The sequence below is a fragment of the Excalfactoria chinensis genome, chromosome 5 (assembly GCF_039878825.1).
Source record: "Excalfactoria chinensis isolate bCotChi1 chromosome 5, bCotChi1.hap2, whole genome shotgun sequence".
In the NCBI taxonomy this organism is placed as follows: Eukaryota; Metazoa; Chordata; class Aves; order Galliformes; family Phasianidae; genus Excalfactoria; species Excalfactoria chinensis.
Window position 1 is genome coordinate 14,571,060 of NC_092829.1, and position 15,746 is coordinate 14,586,805.

Here is a 15,746-nt window from a genome sequence, read left to right on the forward strand (position 1 = left end):
CATGTTACTTAGGGAATCATTCTTGCTGAATTTATATAAGACTAAGTTCTATAGTACTGCAGCTGTGATGGATCTCTGTTATTGCACCTGATATGTACAAGAAAGTCAGTCACATTTTCAAGTTCCGTGTTCTTAAAATACAAATCCAAAGTGTCATTTACTGGGCTATCTCTCAAGGTCAGATTGTAAACTTACTGAGATCACATTCGAGTTTACTTTGAAGTGAATCTCAGACACCATTGCTCTCCAGCCCTGCCACACTCGCTGTCTAAAGTCTCAGCATTTGTGCTTTCCTTTATCCTTCCATGGCTTCACATAAAAGTTAGTTTTAAGTTTTCATGACTATGCAAAAAGTAAATGAATGCAAATCAGACTGAAAAGAATAGAAATATCAGAAGGGGCCTCTGGATCTCTCTCTGATCTGATTTCCTACTCGAGGGAGGACCATATCAAACACTGGCACAGGTCAGCCTTGGCTTTGCTTCGCGGAGTCTTGAAAACTTCCAGATCCAGAGACCACACAAACTCCCTGAGCAGTATATTCAGAAAATGAAATGCTAAAAGAATACAAACTGTGTACTGGCAAGCCTGGTTTATGATATTTGACACTAATGCAGATATGCTGAAGAAGTCTTCTAGTATAGGTATCAGACTACAAGACCAATTACCTATGGACTTATACTGAAATAATACAGTGGGAAACAGGCAAATTAAAGCACACACAATCCTACTTTAGATAGCATCATTCAGACAGATCCTGGCCCGTCCAGTACATTTCCTTAGGGCACGCGTTTGTTAGAAGACACAAACCAATAAATATTAGAGCAAAATAGGCAAAAAGATCACAACACAGGAAAACAACTGTTAAAATCTAAGCTAAAGAAGAATTAGAGTATCATTTTGGTTACAGTGCAGGCACAAAGCTGGAAGCTTTAGAAAGCCGCTGTTATGAGAAACTTTGAGTCAACCCTCAGAAACATGGCAGTTTGTTTATTTTATCTGATTATCCAGAGGCATTCTGCAAGCAGCAGTGCATTCAAAGCTAATTTCACTTAAGTAGCAGTGATCTAGGTCCTGTAATGGATGGGTCATAACACTGCTGTGAGAAACCACAGCAGCGGGTGGTACCATGTGATGGTCTGTCACTGCTCTGCAAGCATCTGATCAGGACTTAAATGGGTAAAGCATCTTGCTGAAAGATGGAGTGGAACAGAAGCTCCGGTGTTCACTCATACATTTACAAACTTGGGTGAGCTCTATCACAACCGGTGCCAATGAACACAGGTAAAGTGAGCACAAAGGTGGGACAAACCTTCCTTCCGCTGCTCATCATACACAGAAATAACCTTGCAGACAAAGTGTAACCACTCAGGCCCCAATTTCTGAATCTGTGAGTAATAAAACCCCTGTGCGTGACATCTGAAGCACTACTTACTTCTGTGCCAATGGGTGAAAACCAGCCTCCTCTAAAGGACAATTGGCCACATAGCTCAGGCATCAAGGCCTGCATCAACATACGTGTCAGACCCTAGAAGGACAGACAAGAGGAAGAGACATCGGTATGGACCATGCTGTGGGGAAACCCACCATGGAGCAGAAAAAGCAGAAAGGATTCTGAAAGTTCACCTACCAGTTTGATTGCATTGACCTGCTGGGGCAAGATCCAGTTCTGCACAGGAGAGACTTAGAACTCTGGCTGGACTCCACAAGACACAGCAGAAGCATGGGGCCTGGCAGGCAGGACACTTGGTAGTGCTGACTGGCAGCTGCTGTCCCAGCAGTCACCATAGGAACTGATTCCCAGCTGGAGACAAGAGCCATGGGAAACAGACACTGGCAAGGAAAATTTCCCACGTGCTTAGAGGGAGAGAAGCTGCAGCCTCAGGACAGATACCCTCCCTTTCTGCTGCTTCTGTGCATAGTGCCTCTGCTGGTTTGCTTCTCCCTTTGCAAAGGCTGTGCTGATAGGCATGGAAAAGATGAACTGTGCAGTGCTCTTGTATGCACTCTCAACACTCTGAACAACACTCCAGAGCACCCTCCCATTCCTCCAGCAATACCCAGTTCCCTCAGTTCAGCTATACTGGGCCCATACATCAGCAAATAGAAGTGGCACAGTCCCTGGGCACCTACAGCACCTACACAGGGACAACCAGCATTAGATGGTAAGAGCTTTTTCTAGCTTCCTCTACACTTGTGGGGCATCTTGTAGTCAGGTCAGTGGAGCAGAAACTTGATAAGAAACAGTTTCACACTTGGCCAAGTGTTGGAGTGGATAGGAAACACTTTCATTTCTTAATTTTCCCTTAAAATAATGTGTACGATCTGTTCCAGGAACACCCACCCAGTGAAAATCCCTCCAGAGGCCGCCTGCCAAAGCCTGTGAAAATCCCTTGTCCGCTATTTCAGACACAGCCTGTTCATAGGAACATAAATCTGCTGTCCTCACTGAAGAAGATTATTCGAGCTGGATTTAATGTGCCCAGGCACATCTTTCTTAGGCTAAGACAACCACCTGCTACTTCACGTGCGTTCGTTGCTCAGTACAGATCTCCAAATAGCATCACCCATCCCACTGACGGCAGCTGCGGAGCTGCCCCATTGCTGCCTCTTCCCCCTGCCCAGCACAGCCCACACACATCATTGGCGTAGAGGAAGCTGCCACTGCTCTCCACCCCTCCTCAGTATTTTACCTTGGGATGCTGTCCAGATGAAGCACTATCTCAGCTTGTCAAACGTGGCACAGAGAATACTTAATGTTTAGGAAAGAAAGTAAAAAACAGCATGGCACAACTCCCACAAAACATAACAGAGATGACACCTATGGGAACTACACCTGTGAGCATACAAGACAACGGGTTTCATTTACTGAACTTCTGCCTAGAAGATCATATGATAAGGGCAAAATACACTAGGAAGAGAATTCTGAATTTTATAGGACCATTTTCTCCAATATTGCAATTCGTATAGCAGCAAGGCAGGGGAAAGCAGCAGGAATAAAAGCCATACTTTAGCACATTTTCTGCTGACAGCGAAGTGTTTAAAATGAAATAAATCCCCCCATTTCTGAGGACGCCAGAACACTGGCATGCACAGACTTGGCATGAGACGGCACTTTTTTCACCCATATGCACGTAAGGGTGCCGCTCACTGCCAGCAGCTCAAAGCTCACTGCCACTTCAATATGCTGATGGCACCAACTCCACCTGCTGGAAACAACCAAGCACCCAAAGTGAATCCAAGTTTACTGACAGCAGGTCTTTATTGGAGAACTTAGCTCTACTAATATCCTCAGTGAACTATTTCTCACTTTTGCTCCAGAATCAACCATGTCTTGGTGCCTTGATATCTTGAATCTTTCTGAATTATCTGATCAGAAGTCAGTCACTGCTCCGATGCAAAGATTTAACTGTTAATGCTCTAAATGCATCATAATTCTTCCCCTTAACCACGTATACCAGAAAAGAAGAGTTTTTCAGTTTTAAATCCACTACTTGGAAGACTCAGGAGTCTGAGGTGCAACAATCCTTTGCAAGATATTCTGCAATATTGCAATTCAATTTAAAATTCAACCCAGTGGGAAAACTGGCCTGTCAACTGCTATTGCACTCAGTTGTTAATTACCTTTGCTGTTAACGTTTTGCGTCTTACCTCCAGTGTAATTTCATTTCCAAGAGATGATGGGTTATTATCATCCCTTCAACTGCCAAGCCAAGCACACTTTATTAGAAGTGTCACGCTGTGGATGTTTATTAGCTGAATAAATTATCACTTAACCTTCCCTTTAAGCTAACCATATTTTTTATTGCTCTTGCTTTCCCGTTCCCCAACAGATAAAGAGGAAAAAGGGATATGGCTGAAATTTAAATAAGTCAACATCAGAGTCAAGCAGGCCCTGAAGGGCTCTTGATACTCCAACCTCTCACTGACAATACTTTGTCCTGAGCACACAACAACATCTCTGCTTTTCCCCCAGCCCCATTTAACAACAGCACAACAAGACGGTGTGTGTGTGACTCTGCGTGTCTGAAAACACAAACACACCGGGGGCCAGAACTGGGAAGGATACGCACATGAGAAAAGCATTATTTAAATAGCTAGGAAATTGCTCAAAGGAACTAATAAGGCATCCTGATGTGTTTCAAAGGATAAGAAATGATTATTATCATTTTCCCAGCATGTTTTTAGTCAAATCAGAATTAATTACTTGCAGAAACAATTACTTGACTCACTAATCTGAGAATCACATGTAATATCGGGAGGGAGGGAGAGGGTAAGTTATTCTCTCTGCTGAATGCTCTATTTTCTAGGTCTCCTTTAATATATTTTTTCCTAACCAAAAACATTCATTCACTGGAAATATTTGGAAGTATTCAGCCTGCTGGGACAGCTCCCAAGTTTTATCAGTGTTGAGCAAATATTGACAATTTGGCAAGGATTTATTATCGTTTGGGAAAAAGGAACAATAGATAGAAAGTAAATATCTGGCAAATGGAACAAAATGCACTCTCTTGTCATGTACAGTATGAGTTAAAATCACTCAGAGGATCTACTGCAGGTTTGCCACTCAGCATATATATGTTTCTGTCATGGGTTACAAAACTTCTAGTCAGTGTTTATGCTGATGTAGCTCAGATAACAGGTCTGAAATTATTTGCTCACCAGTCACTGAAATACAGCATCACCACATGTCAAAATCCAAACATCCTCTGCCACTGGGCACTTACATATTTAGCTTCAAAGCCCTTTCCTCTCTGCTGCACCCACCTGGTGACTTCCTCTCACAACTGCAGCAGCTGCTCCTCCCCTCCAGATCAGAACCTGCAGCACCAGACATGCTGCGTGTGTCGGTATCTTTTCCTGTTCACCCAATGCAGCACTGCAACAACACATGAGGGCACACGAACGGCAGTTCATTGCAAAGATGTTGAGGTGTGTATTTTTGAACCTGAATGTCAGACATGGCTCTTGACCTGCCTCCACTCACTCTTCCTTAACAAAGAATAGGTTTTGTGGTCCTTTTCTAAGTAACGTCTATCGACATTATCTACCAGTTAAACAAAAAGGGACTGTGTAGTATTCCAAACAGCTGCTTTCTGCCAGGCAATTGCTCAGTGAGTTAGAAGTTTATTTATGGAATGATAAGGAAGTATCCACTAACTTCATCATGAAATCCTTAGAAATTCCTCAAACAAACCCAGAGAACAGAAAGCAGCAAGTGAGCATTTTTACGTTCCCATTTTCTGAAGCAACCAACCTGATAACGAGCTTCCATTACATGTTAATAAAACACGGGTTACATAATTCACTATCCAGCACAGACTTAGTGGGATAAAACCAGATACTAATGATGGTTTGTTTGGGATTAATGGTAAGCGTTGGATTAGTCGAGAGCTTCCTGCTATCTGCATTTCCTATCACTCAACGCAACTCCAATTGCAACAGGCTACTGCCACCTTTAGATGAATGCTAGCACGAGATTTCTTAACAAACCCTAAGAGCAAAAGGGAGCAGAAGATGTTCTGTCACACTTCCTGGATGCTTGGGGAGACTGAATCAGCAGAGCTTTCCTCTCTTACCTTCCCCTCTTTTCCTCTTATTCAACTTGAATTTTTAAACAAGAGTTGTTCTCTCAGTGCTCACCTTCCCTCATCTCTTTGATGTTCGTCTTTGCAGAAATTTATCAGAAAAATCTCTCATTAATCATTATGATATCTCATTAAGGCCCCTTTCTAAGTTATTTTCACAAAACTGTTAAAAAACATCTGAGGAAATAAAAACAGCAAACAAACAAACACCAAAAAGCAGTGAAAATATTTACCTAAGTTTAGGTTAAGGTAAGCACCCAACCTGTGTGGGTGCTTTGCTGCAGGGCAGGGTCAATCTACCACATGAGGATTTGGGAAACCTCAGTCCCCAAAATGGGCACATGGAAGCATGCCGTGTTGAATATCTTATGGTAAAACAGGACAGTGTTACTGACAATCTAATCTATATTTACATTTAGCATTAACAAAGAGTGGAGACTGTAAGATGAATTCCCAGAGAGAGGGAATGATACTATTTGCTAATTGGATTTGGTTTTCCATCTCCGTGTGGGTTTTATAACTACACGTAAGCTTCATTTGATTTCGAGGGCCCTGCTTTTATACCTAACAGGAGCGCTTTTCAGTTTTTATTGGAAGGTCCCCTGGAGATCTTGTGCTAGAAAAGAAATGCAGTCAACCAAACCCTTCACTTGATATGCTCAGGCACACTTCTACAGCAAAATGGAACAGATGCCATTCACTCTACCACACATACCAGCAAGTGACAACTTGAGAAAGGCAGTCTGGAATGAGTCAAATAAGAAAAAGGGACTTTTCTGGATGATTTCCCAATGCAACCAATTAAGTCCACTCTCTACACACTGCACAGACTTGTTTTTCAATTTTTTATGATTTCTTTTTTTTTCCCCAATAACTTCCCTTGTTCCCCAAGGGGTGAATGGACAACTGTTTGCTTTCTGCTGAGGAAATACTCTGCTATCAGTGCTCTTGTATGGCCATCCTAGTTTTAAAGCTTCTGAGTGCAGAGCTGAGGAAAGTGACTTTTTTGGTCACTGTTCCTCCTACCCCCCTTCACTTCACAGAACTCCAGAATCATAAAGGTTGGAAAAGACCTCTAAGATCATCCAGTCCAACCATCCACTTACCACCAATATTGCCCACTAAACCACATCCCTTAGTTCTACATCTACGCTTTCCTTAAACACCTCCAGGGTCCGTGACTCAGACACCTCCCTGGGCAGCCTGTTCTGCTCACTGAGAGAAGAAATATAGCTTAATAATTAATGTGACCATAAACTTTTCCTGGTGCAACTTGAGGCCGTTCCCTCTTGACCTATTGCTAGTTATGTGGGAGAAGAGGCCACCCCCCACCTTGCCACAACCTCCTTTCAGAGAGTTTTCTATTTCCTACCATTTTTGGAGAAAAAATGAGGCTCATTAGCAGAAAAAAACCAAAACAAAACAAAACCAAAACACACAATGAACAACAACAACAAAACTCTACCAAAGTTTCACACACATTAACATGTAATGAAGATGAAATCGCTTATGCCACATGAGCCATAAGATAATGACGTATCAGGGAAAGGGCTCACGCTCTCAGCCCTATTTCTGTTAGTATTCATCATGTCTTCTGCATGATTGGCTGTAGCCATGAGACATCTTTGACAAAGGAGCTTTCTCACCAAACCTGATTTTAGTTCCCTGCTGTAGCAGTAGGAATAAGGGACAACTTTTATGCTCAGACCTCACTGTAACTCAGACATGTTGGTCCTCACCAGGTGATTTGCTACACAGTCACTGTAACAAGGTTTGCTCCATCAGAATGGATACGAGATTTGAAAACCTTGTGGGGGAAAAAAAGCAAGCAAGCAAATTAAGAAAGTAGAGTCTATTTAGACACAAACCACAATACAGAATAAAAATACACTTGTATCCCATCACTATCATCACTTTATTCAGGCTGATATTTACAATCTTGTAATTTTCTGTGATCGTTATAAGCAGTTACGTTTATTTTGCACCACCAAATTGCTGACCTGTACAGGCCATTTGCAGAGGCCTTGACTAGATGATTTAATAAACCCCCCCCAGAATCTGTATTTTCTCTCCTTATCTAATTTGCAGCCTACTCTTCCTTCATGGAACCACAAGAACTGATGTGGATGCACCACTGTGAGAAGATGTAAAGTGCCCAGACTAGAGACAGGGGTACTCAACTCAGCATAGCGGTTGCCATCACACTGAAGACTCCTTGTAGGAAGAAGTCTCTCCCAAATAAGTTCTGGCATTCTGGCAGGCAAATTAACCCTTCCCACCCCACTGCAGCCAGAATCTGTACACCTCCTCCAGAGCACACACTGCACTGCTATGCACAGCTCAATGAGAGGAAATAGCAGTCACACCTGACACACAACCTTAGAATGGTTTGGGTTGGAAGGGACCTCAAAGGAAAGATGCTTGTTCCACATATGGCTGCAGCTCACATTTTTTGTTAGTGTCTGTTCTTAAATGACAAGCTACTCTTGATGCTAGCTGGCTCACGCCTGCCTAACCACAGCACAAGCAGCATGACTAAATAAACAGCCATTTGGTTCAAAAAAATTCCATGTTCCTGTTTCCTTCTCTGCAGAAAAAATATCACACGCTGCAAATACTCTTGAAGGTTCCATAGCAAATACAGTGTACAATGAGAGCTGTAATGTTACTAACCACAAACTGCAGACACCGCTTCAGACACTGACACAAGGCTGCACTCTACCACCGAGTGGTCAGTAGGCCTGCAGGGCCACGTCCCCCCAGGGTTGAGGTGACACTGACCTAAACCTGGGGAGGTTCTCTGATTTATTGCCAATTAACAACCTCTGATGTGAGTACTGAGAAAAATGAAATGAAAGAACTAATGCACACAAACAGCACTTTTCCCCACTTCTAGTTTTCTACATCCACACCTGGCAGTGGCCCAGCTCTCCCCATGAGGAGAGGGGCAGTGCAGCTGGTTGGGATGGCATGGTAATACCTTTACTCACTGCTTGTTCCTCACTACTGGTTTTCCATTGCTTCTCTGCATCTTTGAGTCCCCACCTCACTGGGGTGACCATGGCCAGTGTCCCTCAGGGGTACCTCTGGTGTACAGTGCCTTCTTCTAATAGAGTGTCTCCAGAGCCTCACAGCTCCTACTCTTGTTCAAAGGCATCAGCCATGATCTGTTTGCAATAGTCAGAGTTGGCAGCAGCCCCCAGCATAGAGCCAGCCATGGCTGCCACCCACCACCATGGGCAATCTGTTGCCCCTACTCAGACCTAATTCAGCACCCAACTTCCGCCGGAGCCCAGCTGCCATGAAGTGATAATCTCACACAGCCTAAAACTGTTACAGCTAAACTATTAAAATAAAGAGGAATCCTGGTCTACTTTTTATCCAGTGGTATAAGTCAAAACATTGAAGTAATGTTGAAGCAGAACAGTGCCTTCAGCAGTCTTTGACTTGAAAGCGTGGAAAATCTTCTTGTAATTTCTTTCACATTTGTTTCTCTCTTCTAGATTTGGGATATCTTATTTTCCCCTGCAAACCTCCATTTGTTTTAGCATACATACAATGAATGGGTGGCTGCTGCTATGCAAATTGCCTCATCCCAGTTCCTTTTATAGCTGCTTTTGTTTCAAAGGCTACAAAACTTGTTAAAAAATTCATGCTTTAAAATAAACATATTGAAAGTAAGTTAGCATTTTCAACAGGAAGTTCCAAGTATCTGTATGAAGTTGAGTTAAAAAGGAGAAATAACGATTACCCTTTGAGTGAGTTACCAGAAATGAAAGTTTTTAAGCTACTTGGGGACTGTGAGGGCAGTTTGTCCTAACACAAAAATACCATTGGTTCAAATTCTAGAGAAGAGACTTTATTCTGGTCAGAGACTCACATACAAGTTGCTTTTCCAAAGCAGCTTCCTTATGACCATACTGAGCTACATCACTCATGTTTCACTGTGGCCTTCAAGCTCCAGCCTCTGGTGTGCAAGCCTGAAAGCAGAGGCTTTATATAACAGTACTGCATACCACAGTGCAGAGCCAGAAGAGAAGCCTGAACCTGGGGAGGAGGACACGACAAACAGGACATCACAACCAGGTGTGGCATAGAGAGAAATGAGCTGCTGACACGTGACAGGCGTTCACTAACTTTAACTGTATTAGCTTGTATTTCAAGCTGGATGTGGAGCAGGTATCAGAATTGTCCTTTCAAAAGGCAACCCACAGGATATATGATGTAGGGAAAGGTGACAGCAGATAACCAGTTCTAAAGGATTCCCCAAGGATCAGGGCTCCCTGAATGCTTCAAGTGATTGCCAGGTAGAGACCCCTCTGAAGGCAGGCAGCCTTTTAAATGAGGTTTAGGGAGGGTTGGAACCAGGCTGCACTCCTTCTGGACAGACAGGTGAATCGCTTTCACCTGTGCTCCCAGGGTTGGCTGTATCCCTTCACCAGGTGCTCAATGATTGGTTTAGGCCACGACTTAGCAATTCCCATACATACAGAAGGATATCAAAAGCTTTATTTTTCACGTGCTACGAAATCACAGCCTGAACAAAAAGTCAAAAGAAAACTATTTAGAAAACCGCTAAGTTACCACCATAAGGTGGAAAGGTGTAACCAGAAGTTACAACCAGAAGGTGCATGGCAACAAAGCTTCAGGAATATTCAATCAACATGACTTGAAAGTTGGCCTTCTAAAAATAACCTCACTATACAAATCACTTGTCTCTTTAATGGTCTTTAAGGCTCATTATGCAAACACATGCATCTGCCTTCACTAAACTGAAATTAATACAGTTTTTCCATATGCAAAGACAGAAAGTTCTAAGAAAATGTTAATATAAAAGGTGTGCAAAGAATTTCCTTCTCTCCAAGCAGTAAAACAGATCTAAAAGAGAAGAGACACAGCACAGAACTGAAGGAAAGGCCCCGTGTTTGAGGAGGCAGACTGAGTATTAAAAGCATAAATCACAAATATCACAAATAGTGTGAATGTGATGATCCAGAAAGTAATCCTTTGGCACACTCCACAGAAATATTAGACAATTAAATAGGAATCTGCCTGTCCCCATCAGTTTCATCTTCTCCCCCACATCTTCCCTGAAGCACACCATTCTGTCAGCGCAGACATGTCCTACCATACTAGACATTAAAGATGCCTTGCTGGATAATTCTCAGCTGTCCACACAGAGTCCTAAGTTAGTTACCTGCTGTAGGGCTAGGAATTTACCAGACAATGACAAAAGACGTGGGAGTCAAAGCCAAGAAGTTGAGTTGACATTTTTCCAAATGACACAACCAGTATTGGACTTCAGCATTTCTCATAAGTCACACGAAGCAAGTCAAAGCTCTGTGCAGCAAGAAAGGGGCTGCAATGCTAATAGGAGAGATTTTACATTAGTACATAAAATAGTGTATAGCAGACTTGCTAAACCTGTCCAGAAACTTGCACGTATCTGCCACTTGAAAGACATAGGATGTAAAGCGGAATACTTGCAACAAGAAATCAAGGCTTATAGAAGTATGCATTACTACTTTTGGAAACAATTTTATAAAGCTCAAAGATTTTCAAGAAAGGTGAATCATCACGAGAAAAATCACTTAATAAAAGGAAGATTTTTCAATATTTAGGCATTAATCTATGAAGCTTCCCTTTAATTTCAGATTTCATATAGTCACATTGCATGCGATTGATCTACTGAATTACTAAGTGACAGAACGTTATTATTGAGAATTAATGAAGAGTATCTTTGCTTATTCAAAATTTTACAGACTAATGTTTGGACCAATGACAGCAAATGGTGTGCCACATGTATTAAACCTTACGAACAGATGAGAAAATAGTGTCTTGTAACTTCTAGTTGTTGGTATCAACTGAGCAATGCAGTTAATGGAAGCAGTAGTGCATAAGTTGCCAACAACACCCACAGTTTGCCTACAGGACTCTACATCACTTGTATTCATCAGTATCAGGCACCATTCTAGCTTCCCCCATCATAAAACTGAACAAAATTCATCCTGCTTTTAGCCATAATATAAATTATAAATCAAATTAAGTTGAACCACCCAGCTCCAAACATTTCGCTAACTTCTTGTAGTCTTCCAACCTGAACCTAGAGACTCTGCTGCTTTATCCACAACTCCTTCTACTGCTTGTTACAGAACTAACGTGATGTTATCAACGTCGTTTCTTCTCACATGATAGTCTTAAACATACTCAAAGACCTGCCAGTAAAACTGGCTAGGCTTCCCAACCAAATCTTAAGCTCATGCCTAATTTTATAGGCAATAGTTGATAAGATATTCATAATCCTCTGAAGCAAAGCAAAATATCATCTCCTTGAGAAAGTCATTACTTTTGGTCATTTCTCCTTCAATTCCACAAAGTCTAGGACTGTCTCTTCAGTCCATCCATACCTCATTTCCAAATGAAGAATACCAAGGCAGCCAACCCCCCACCATTCTCAAGACAGTCTCTTCAGGCTGCTCAACTTCAAGGAAAAAACATGCCCCCACTAGCTAGGAGTTACTTCAGGATGATTTCCAAATTGTTAGAGTGTGTGTTCTGACAACTAAAGGAAAATTCCATTCCATTCAAAGAAATAACTGTAATAATTAGGATGTTATTCTTTTCCTACATAACAATTGGCTGAATAGCCGTGTGAGTGCAGGAGTAAAATTACCAGAAGCGTGAAGCACTCAAGCTCTGTACTCTTAGGAATACAACTATTAACACCAGTACATACAGCTCACAGTGTTGTCACTACCTGTTTCTGATGTCATGCAGACATATATGAAAAGAATAAGCTTGAAACTTATGTTAAATCAATCGTGTAAATTATCTGTTTCTGTATATCAGCTTAAAGACATACGTTTTTATTTATAATTAGCAGCAAAAGTAATAGTCAAGTTCCATCTTCCCAAAGGTTGCCTCGAACATAAAGTTGATCATTTCTGTCACCTTGTGTTCTAATACCTCAACTACCAAGGCACAGTTAGACTACCTTTTGTAAGCTGGCTTTCTGTAGCAATCCATCATAGAAACAGAACATATGAAAGTAATACTATGGGTCTTGACTGACCAATGGCAATGCACAATATTGAAGGGAGTAATGTCATTAATATACAATGGCATTATAAAACAGCCATATAGCAGCATTAATGTGTTCAAATAACAAGAACAGACTACACAGAATGAACCAACAGATGGATTTTTGCAGGATAAGGCTGTTATTCTGGTATTTTACAGCTATTCAGTTTAGAAGGTATTCACTATACATGATTTCAGTTTGCTCCAGTTACTTCCTTTTACCTGTTCTGCACAAGAATTTAACATCAATGTCAACAGCATCATCCCCCCCCCCCACACTTCTGGAAAAGAAATCAGAACTATGAAAAGCCATGAATTCCTGTGATAAAACACAACAAATTATCTATTGAAGTTATCAACTGACACAAACACAAAAGCTCAGCTGAAGAATTGCTGCCGCCAACTCCACAGGAAGCAGATTAGGATCTTGGTTTGCAATATCAGAGTGTTTTTTGACTGTAACAGAGACTAAATTTAGACCAGGTTACATAAAAAATACTAATAGCCTTAACACTTTTAATCAGCATAAGAGGTTTAGAGATGCACAAATGATTTAAAGTCTGTTGACTAGTTTTATACTGCATTTGCAATATTGTGCATTAGTAAAATCAGGGAGATTATGAAAGAAACACTGAAGCATAATAAAATTACATAAAACATGAAAAGCTGTCTATACAGACTAACTGCAAACACTGATATTAGTAGAAATTATACTGGAATACATCAAGAACAAAATGTCTGTATAGATTCCTGCAGCATAAGGGCTAACCTGGCTAACGTATGCCCTGGAGGCAACACAATGGAAGTATCCAGTAGGTTCAGAAAGCAGACTGGACTTCTGAAATGCAACTTTAACTCTTATGATCCTACAGAGGGCAAAACACAAAATGCTTCCTATCCTCATTCTGTCTCATACTGCTGATCTATGGCTAGCACAACAGCACAAAGCAATCTGGCAGACTTTCAAATGCCAAGTCTGGCAAGGTGATGGGCAATATGCTCTGCCAGCTGTGCAGCTTCTTCAGGAGCAGCAACATGGCAAAAACTGAGACCCTGATGGTTTTTATGAGACAGATCTTAACTATGGCTTACATAGCAGCTGCCAAGGATTTACAAAGTTTTGATCACATCATGCACTGGATTCGCCCTCCCCTGGCAGCTAAACATGTTTCTTGAAAACAAAAGACGACATGATTTTTTGCATCAGGATTGATTTGGACAGCTAGAATTGTAAAACTGCAAAACAGAGGGCAGCACTGTCTTATGCACTACCACCCATCCACTGAGAGAGGCTATCTTATGAAAACAATCAGGTTCACATTCTGAAGCAGCTGTTAACAAACCAATTAGGCACAATTATTTGTGGTTATTGTTATTTTAAACCTGAATAGCTGGTACTCTGTCATCAAAAAGCACATCTTTACACACCTGTTTCTACCACCACGCACTACTGACAGAAAAATGAAACGGGTGACATTTACTGAATCCCAGTGATGTCTTTCTGCATTCCATTTCTTTACAAATCTTTCAAAATCCTTCATACAATTTTTTGCACTATTTGAGTCCTACTACTGATAACAAGAGATTACACAGCCTTCTTCACAATTCTTTCTGAGAAACACTGTGGGGTAAATCGCAGCTGAGACAAGAACACTTTACAGCTTATCCAGACAGATTTAAAAGAAAAAAAGGTCGAATTGGAAGCGATGACTGTAAAATTATATTTTGAGGTATTATCTCTGATACTTGGCTTGGAACTTCTGAAGCCAATTGGTCTTTTGACTGAACTAGAAATATCAGGAGAGGAAGCAGTCATTTCTCCAGATTAAATTAACAGCAATAGCATTATATAAAAGTGCAACTTTAAACAAACCTTTATAAGCAATTGGCTTTCAACTTGTAAGCCATTAATCATTTTTTATTAGCAGGAACTCATTTCCCAGTGACTTAAGCTGGCTCACTCTAGGGCTCTTGTTTGGATTTACGCAGCTGTAAAGCAGACAAGAAAACCACTGTCCTGTGTCACAGTTTTACAGTTTAGAGCTAAACCAGGCTTCCTGCAGAAAGGGCAACTGAGTTAACTCTAAGAAGGCACTGATGAAGCCACCAGCTTCAGAAACTGTTTGCTCCAAGTGCCATCGCTTAATATCTGTGTTTTGAAGCTCAGTCTTTGTCAAATTCTAATTAACATATAAATCATAGAATCATAGAATCAGCAAGGTTGGAAAAGACCTAAAAGATCATCCAGTCCAACCGTTCACCTATTACCAATATCTCCCACTAAACCATGTCCCTCAACACAACATCCAGTCGTTCCTTGAACACCCCCAGGGTCGGTGACTCCACCACCTCCCTGGGCAGTCCATTCCAGTGCCTGACTACCCTTTCTGAGAAGCAATACATCCTGAAGTCCAGGATCCCTGTACTTACTGGCCATAGAGGAAAAATGATCCCTGTACTCACTGGTCACGGAGGAAAACAAAAAACAAAAACCTTCAATTGTATCTTTAAAAGGTTCTTTCTACATTGGACATGGAATGCAGTTATTTTGCTACATATGTTATGATGGTAATATTTGACAAAGGTTTCACTATGTCTTCCATACCAGCAAGGGTACCATAGCCAGTACCACATGTTGAAAGCTTCTCTTGATCCAGTTTTAAAAACAGGGTTGGACAGAAAATGTTTGATTGTTAAGCAACCAACTTCCCAAACTGCTTCAGAACTGTCCGTCACAAACACATTTTAGAGAAGTTTGCAGCACTTCGGAAAACCTGCACTGAAAATGGGAGCCACGTAAGAAAATTTTATACTACCAATATCAATTATCTGCTCATTACTAAAATTTATGAACACCAGATTGCAGTTGCAGACTATACTTCTTGGCAGATGCTTAGCTCATTATCATTCAGCTGCTGAACCACAGATCCAGCTTGCACCACCTAAGAGGATTATGCAACAACAGGCAGGTTATTACTGCTAAAGCTCATATGCTGAACTTGCTTCTTCATAACATTTTGAGCTTCTAGTGATCTTTCATTCAGGGAAAACAGATACATGGCTTATTGCAAGTTCTAC